Genomic DNA, 7,784 nt, shown 5'->3' on the forward strand with positions numbered 1-7,784 from the left:
AGGGAAAGACTTCAACCTGTAATTCTTAATGATACTCAGACGGTACTGCTAATGGAAACTCAAAAAGCAAACCAAAACAACAACGACGACGACAAAAAGAAAAAGAAAAAATTCAAACCAAGAATGTTTTTATACATATATATCCCCAGCATATATATAAAATATATATGTAAATAAAAATCAAAACAGCAGCGTTTTTATTCCTACTATCCCCTATATAGTGTATCCTAAACTTAGTCAACATGTATAGTACAAATTTTAAGATTTCAAACAAAACTTTCTGATTCAGCCGCTATCTCAACTGTTATTAATTAAGGGCTTAAAATCATTAGAACACCACCCAAAATAACAGAAAAAAAGAGAGTTAACTGATTTTTCAGCTAAGCTCTCTTGAGAAATCAAACAGAGGAGAAAAGTTTAAACACAGAACTTTAAACAGAGGAGAAAGCTGCTTGACCTTATGTGACGCAGTGGCAGTCACTCTTAAGTGCTACAGCATCCCAGTGTTCCTACAATTACAGGCTTCTACAAACAAACAGTTCCAAGTCATATGCATTTTACCTACACACATGAAGCAGACTGTCCTTAACTAGTTTCACCAACCGAATACACACTACAAACAAGTAGGTGACAGTGCTGTTATCAGGCATTTACTGAGTATGCATGTTGTGCCAGGGGAATACATTTCTATTTCTTGTGTTCCATAAAAATAAGCCATTAAGCCAGTCCTGAATACTTCAGTAAGTTGTCTCTCTTGCCAAATGGCCTACAGACAAAAACAGTAGTTTCTGCATCAGTTTAAATATGCTAATACCAATTTGCACCTATTAGTTGCTATGTTTGCAAAAAGTCACCCAGTGTAACATCAATATTGTACTTTGTAAAATAATCTGTGATTAATTTGTTCCCTAGCAATTGTCTCTACACAACGCATATTCCATTAATGGCGCCCCAGAAAACATAGAAGTATTTCCTCCTGTTGCTGCTCCCAAGTCTAGCTAAAATATGAAGTACTTCTGAAGAAGTTGTACATGGATAATTCAACTGTTAATCCAGCCTTGTTGCAAGGCTGTAAAAAGAAATTCCAATTAAGTCAAACACATATCTTGATCTCCAACAGGAAAGGAGAATTATAAATGCACAATGCATATAGATTGGGAAGGGAAGAAAGGACAGAGCATGACATCTAAAAGAGGGCTGCAACCAAGAAAGCAAACTGTCTCTGGGATTTCCTTGGTACCCAACTTTTAGGAGTGCTGCAATATAATGATGTTATCAATCAGCAGAAAAGGCAATTATTCAGCCCTTCCAGAATTCAGGTCATTATCTCTGTGCTTCCACTTCCATAACTGTAAAATCAGAACTAACATTCAACTATTTCAGTGGCTGGACCTGGCTTCACACATACCTTAACTGAAGTGACTGGACCTGTAGATACCTTCTTCATGTTGTCTTCTCCCTAATTGTCCCTATTATATATGTGACAAACTACTGCTTTTATGTATAAGCTACATACATGCAAGTGCTCCATAATCATTAAATTATAATCTCAAGAATCCTTTGAGGGTGATGAATTCTATAAAAGAATCACTTTTGTAGTTACAATCGCTCTTGCATCAAAATGTTCTACCTACCCATGAACTGAAAGGAAGAGAAAAATCTAGATATAAACAGGCAGTATTTATTTTGAAGCAATTCCAATACTGGTATTGCCCCTATTTTAATAAACATACTACATGCGTTACAAGGAACAATGCACTGTTATGCACATGCAATTTTAAGACCTTTCCTGTCCTACCCAACAGCACTGTGTACCTTCCCAGTATATTTAGACATTGATTAAGCACAGGCTCCAGAGAAGGAATGCAACCAAACCTTCCAAGAACAGGCGCTTTGTTTCACATCATTTTCTCAGCATCCCCTTATTGAGTGTATAAAGCGGTATTGTTAACAAATCAAATTTGTTACAGGAAAAAACCCAATCTTTTTCTTTTACAGTCTCTCTCTCCTTAGTACTAATCAGTAATTTTTAGATGTTAGTGCTAAAAGAGACAAACCCCTGCAATTCTTCATTTCAGCTGCCAAACTCTTCTTCAAGAAGCAGAAATAGTAAATTGTATGGTAACATTTTGTATTGATTAGGTATTCACTACCTGGCAAACCAGTTTCAAATCCTCAGTTTCTTGAGAAGGGGCAGAAAATCATTGAAAAGTTACATCTGTACTGAGGCTCTCCCACCCCCCCCATAACTACTGTAGCTCTGAACTATCTGCATATGATTGAAGTGATTTGCTGCTGCCTTGCTTAAAACCAGCAAGATTTTAGCAGAGCCTGCTCTGCTATTCAAATGTTTGCTGCATCAGTACCATGTCTATGTGCGCACCTCAAAGGATCAAATCAAATTCAAAGCACCTGCCATCCCACTAGAAAAAAAGCAACCAACTGTATTTCAGAATTCTAAGGAAAATACTTACAGTGTGTTAGTGAAAAAAGTTTGTTAAAGCAAGAGACACAGATGCCAATTGAGCTATGAAGCATTTTTTGATTGCTGTGATTAATATTTTTAATAATTGCCTATGATATTTCTTCAGCAAGACTGCGCCTCCTACTTTCAACTAGTTTAAAAGCATTTGACAGAAACCTTGGGAATAAGTCAGTTAACATCACTATTATCAAGCAGTATTAGTAAGATTTGTATGTTTATTTTAAGAGTATAATAATTGGCTTAATTTTTTAAATGTAATTCTGGTTTTAGAAAGAAACAACCACGCTTTATTTTTGCATGAAGAAAAGTCAGTAAACTCTATAAATACATGTCCTGTTAGTTCAGCTTTCCTCCTGACATGACAGACACTGCCTTTTATTGTACTTCTAATCAGTAGAAGTTAACACTTCTTTTGTCATCTTTGCTGTCTGTCCTCAAAATTCATAAATAATGGAAGCGAGAGAATTACAGCTCTGACCAGAGACTGTGAAGGTTTGCTGCTCTGGAACATTATAGGTATTGTTTTTAATGATGAAAGAGATGACTTAATAAGGTTTGAAGGAGTGAAGTTACAGTATGTTCCCATTTCATGCAATAACTGTGTATGGCTCCTTCTGGCGAGCGCTTCTGAATCTCTGTGCTCTGCCCTGGGCACATGTACCAACAGCCTTTGCCAAGCAGGTGTCTTCTCATAAATGCACCTTACATGTGAGTGTCTGCAGTTTAGAAAGCTTTCTACAACATGGTACATCATGTGGCTATATATACAGATATATGGGCAGATATAAGGGCAGATACCTTCAAATGAGGAGGCCACGCTTAAGCTTTTTAAAAAAGGTTTTCTGATGGAAAAATCATTATACTTTTCATCAGAAAATTCCTGCAAGTTTTTTCTGTTGCCTATATTCCTACAATATGTCAATAATAGATGACATTACAGATGTCCACAGTTAAGTTCTGCCGAAAGTCAGTAATTAGAGCCGTATCTGATTAATTATCAGAAGCACAATGGAGTGCTGAGCAGTGCAGTCTGATTCATGAGCTGTCACAGTAAACTGGAGGACAAGACACTGATACGTGCACGCTACAAGGCAGACTCACCCTTGAGGTAAAATTTCTGCAAAGAGCAGAAATAAACTGAATCCTAGCACAGGATGAAAGTGTTATCTCCTCCTGTGAGGGTGAATCTAGACTAATTTAGATGAACTTTAGATTTGAACAAGCTCAAAGCTGCCCACATCCACTCTTTTACTGGGCCACATCATTACCTCCTATAAATTCCTGTAGCTGCACTGAGCCCAGCTGAGTTACACCAGGTGACATTAAGGATGTTATGGTTGCAAGACACATTTTCAAAGTCAGAAAATAAAATGTACATTTTAGTAGGTGACCCAAATCATAGCAAACCACAGTACACAAATGCCCCTTAATAATATGACCGGATATCAGATTTTCTCACGCTGTTACTAATGGGAGTCACTGCCATAACAAAAGTTACTCCACACAGTAAGTTCCCAGCATGTGCTGTCGCTGAAATCAATCCTCCACAACAGTGACAAATATTTACCTGTATATCCCCACCTTCCTTCCACTTTAATAATGAACATAACATAAATATCTGTGTGAGAGAAAAAATGAAAAATGTATAATCTAGGGTGATATTTTATTTGGTCATCAGAAAGTTACTCACCCCAGCCAAGAAGAATTTTACAAGGTGCACATAAATACTACACATAGCCTAATATGACACTCTAATCCTCTAAAATGGCTTTTTCAGGGCCACATGATGGATCATATTATTGTTAAATTCCAGTGACTCAGGTGCATTTCATTTCTTTGACTTTCATTGGAAAGCCATTAACAAAGTGTGTGATAGGATACATGGTTTTCTATCAGATTCAGCATATCAGAAGTATGAAGTTGCCCCTTCCAATGCCCACACCAGACTTCTAGTCAGAAAATGCAAGTCCCATTGCAGTTTCTAAATCAGCTTCAAAGAAATCCCCAAACCTAATCACCTCCAAGCTCATTACAGTCTTCACTAGAGCAGCAGCTTATAAAAATCATCCGGGCTTTTTTACATGTATCTGTGAAAATGGCCCGAAGCACAACAAATATTGTCTTTAGTAACGCATAGGCTTCTTTTGCTTAAGATAGAAGATCAGCTTGATTTTGGGGTACTCGCCATTTTTTCTTCAGCTTTGTCCAGGCAGCAATTTTCCCAGCAAATAGTAGTGACCAAAAAGCTATACACGGACAAATAACCTCACAGAAAACTGCAATATGTCTGTGGCCCAAATTCCAAGTGCCTGGGCAGCTAACAGAGAAAGCAGCCTCAGCAGAATTGTCTCTTCCTCTCCTGAGATTAGAATCCTTCAAATCACAGTATGATACTTCATTCTTGCAATTTCTTTATTCCAGGCTCAGTGGGGAAATTCCCTTTCACAGAAGAGCCAACAAGACCTCTTCATCAGTTACACCTCTGAAATGAATTTAAACATGATTTACACTTATTCTGTCCTTTTAATGATTTTTTTTCTTCCAAATAAAAACTAGTTCTCTGTTTTTAATTTCCATTCCCAACCATTTCTACTCCATTGCTAAAAAGAAACTATGGTTGAAAGGCACTAAACAAGAAAATTCACCATAAAAAGTGCACATGGACAAAGCATGGAAAATATAAATAATAAAACAAACAGACGACTCATACAGTCTGAAATACAGGCTAAAATTGAATCTCCAGTTAATAATGAACATGGTATCACCTTAAATGATTTTCAAGCACAAAAAAATTTGAGCAGAATAATTCCTTAGCACAACCTTAAAAAAATGGTATTCTCAACACACACAAAACAGTGCCAGTGAATTCAAGTCAACTACAAAGTAATTTTTTAAGTCTGTGAGTTGTTGCAGGTTTATAACCAGAATTACACAGTGAGACACAAAAGTGTCCAGTCCCCAGAGTCTAGCCGATAAGATGTCCACAGAGATACTCCCGTGACAGTATTCTGTAGGATATATTTTTCTTAATATTCTTAATCTGGACCCTCATCCTGCAAAATAATCGTGCTTACAGGATGCCTGTTGCCTGAACAGCAATATGGAATTCAACAACTCAGCGACATGGAATTCAAAAAACACTGTTCATATACATCAACAGTAAACTCGCATATTGTTAACCTGCATATATATGTGCATTTACTAAATATTTTGAAGTTGTCAGATTTATTTGTTGTCTTTAAACAGTAAAAATGTAAAGACAGCATAATGCTCTTACGTTCTTTCCCTGTATTCTCTGGGAAAATCATGGATACTCCCCATTTTGTAAAAAGGGCACTTCATTCTAACTGCCCATAAAACATTCAGCAACGCTTAGACACAGAGCTCTGTAGCAGTTCCATCTATTTACATAATCACTTGACAAAGCCAATGACACTACACTAACCCAGAACTACGCAGAAAAAAAGTTTAAAAAGACCAGCTTGGCAAACTACACACATTCAGTGCTTGCTGGGTCATGCAGGCTCTCAGCATGCATTACACAGCAGCAGTCCCTGCACCTTTTTGGAGCATTTCAACAAGGTCAAGAGAATCCAATCAGCTCCAGGCATCTTCTTGTACTCACTGCAGTATGATCTTTGTAATTACTTATCCAATAATCCCTAGTGATCTCGCAGCATCTAACACTCAACTCTTTTCATATTCCTTGTGCCCTTATCACACTAATGAGTAAGCTTTTTGTTCTTCTACAGTTGTATAAACTATTCTAAGTAACCAACAGTCGTCCTTCTATTTGCATGTACGAGTCCATCATCCACAAAGAACAATATATTGCTTTCTAGGAAAAGAGGATACATGCAGAACTGCAACCTAGGATGGCTATTTTTAAGCAAACAAACTGCTGATTTAGTGAAAGCACTGACTTGTCTGTCAAAACAAACTCTTACTAAAACTTCAAGAGTTCCGTTTGAGAAGCCGTTCAGAGTGATTTTTCTTCTATCAACGTCTTCTGCAATTTTCTTACAATTAGCAAAATATATTTAGCAGAACCGAAGGCAAATCTAGTAACAGAAATACAACTTGCACACAAATGGTAGATATTTAAGTGGTAAAGAAAGCATCTTCAATCACTACAATCTTTTCTCATAAAGCTGGCTTTAAAAAGTAGCAAACTAATGAAACCCCTAAAAGTACTACTGCAGAACACGCAGATGCAAAATAATCATATATAACAACGACAGGGTAATGTAGGATTTCCAGAACATCCAGCAAGACCAAAGTTAAAACATCAACATCCATAATCCCACTGCTTACTTTTCTGTTTAAAAAAAGGGATAACTATTTGCTATCTACTGTGTTAGGAGCAACTAACTCCTGACACTGTTTGTGTAGTTAGGAAAGAACATCTCACTGGCTCTACAGTTATATGGAAGAGGTCTTCTAGCAAAGTAAAGAATTAAAATAAAATGAAAAATGTGACTAAGGCAGCTATCATTCTGTGCTTCAAGGTTTTCCTGATCACCTCCAGGAAGCAAGCAGGAATTCTGCTGCAATACATAGAACTTCTCAGTTTGTTAAGTGCATGGTAGGTTTTCTCATTTTCCTCTGAAACTTAATCTATTAGTTACTGCCAGAGGCAACAAACTCAACAGTCGAGGTTAATAATGAATATATAAAGCTGCTGTTTGAAACAACATGCCCTCCTGCACCAATTCAGTAGCATCCCGGTGTCCTTAAATGTAGCATACTTGACAGTGAGAACGCTATTTGCAATTAAATTTTTAAGCCATCAAAATGAAAACCATTACGTGCAGTTCTTACACTAATGTATGAATTTGCCTACTAACACTGAGGATTTTGCATAGCAATGAGGCAGTTTAAGTAAATGGCTCCTAGGCTCAAGAGTTCACATTGCTTGTTGTCCTTATATTTTAATTAAATGATCAATTTAGAATTTCTATTTGCTTCATCTTGTACAACCAAAGAATTCAAGGAAATTATACAAACATGTATGTGCCCTGCCTATTGTCCAAAATGTTTTGCGTGCTCTTTAAGAATACCTCACCTGTACGGGGATTTCTATCTATCCAAAGAAAAAGAAGTGAGATTCTGAAACAACTACAATGAAATTAGGTACCTAATTACCACTGCAATCACACTGCAACTATCACCCTAAATGTTTGGAAGTTCTTAGAATAATTGAAATAAACATTAATAACCTTACAGGTATACCATCTTCAAAACTTTGACTGCACCTCCTCTGTTTTTTGGTGGCAGCCAAAAAACTAACAAAAAGCTG

General features: G+C 36.9%; 1 long non-coding RNA gene across 1 annotated transcript; it reads right to left on the reverse strand.

The window, feature by feature from the left end:
- On the reverse strand, positions 1–5,038 carry LOC103917844. Its single transcript, XR_663647.1, has 3 exons — positions 4,671–5,038; positions 4,053–4,103; positions 1–58 (listed from the first exon to the last, which is right to left on the reverse strand). It is a non-coding gene; the product is annotated as an uncharacterized LOC103917844 (long non-coding RNA).
- Between the last annotated feature and the right edge of the window lie 2,746 nt (positions 5,039–7,784).

The sequence above is a fragment of the Pygoscelis adeliae genome, unplaced genomic scaffold, assembly GCF_000699105.1.
Source record: "Pygoscelis adeliae isolate BGI_AS28 unplaced genomic scaffold, ASM69910v1 Scaffold155, whole genome shotgun sequence".
In the NCBI taxonomy this organism is placed as follows: domain Eukaryota; kingdom Metazoa; phylum Chordata; class Aves; order Sphenisciformes; family Spheniscidae; genus Pygoscelis; species Pygoscelis adeliae.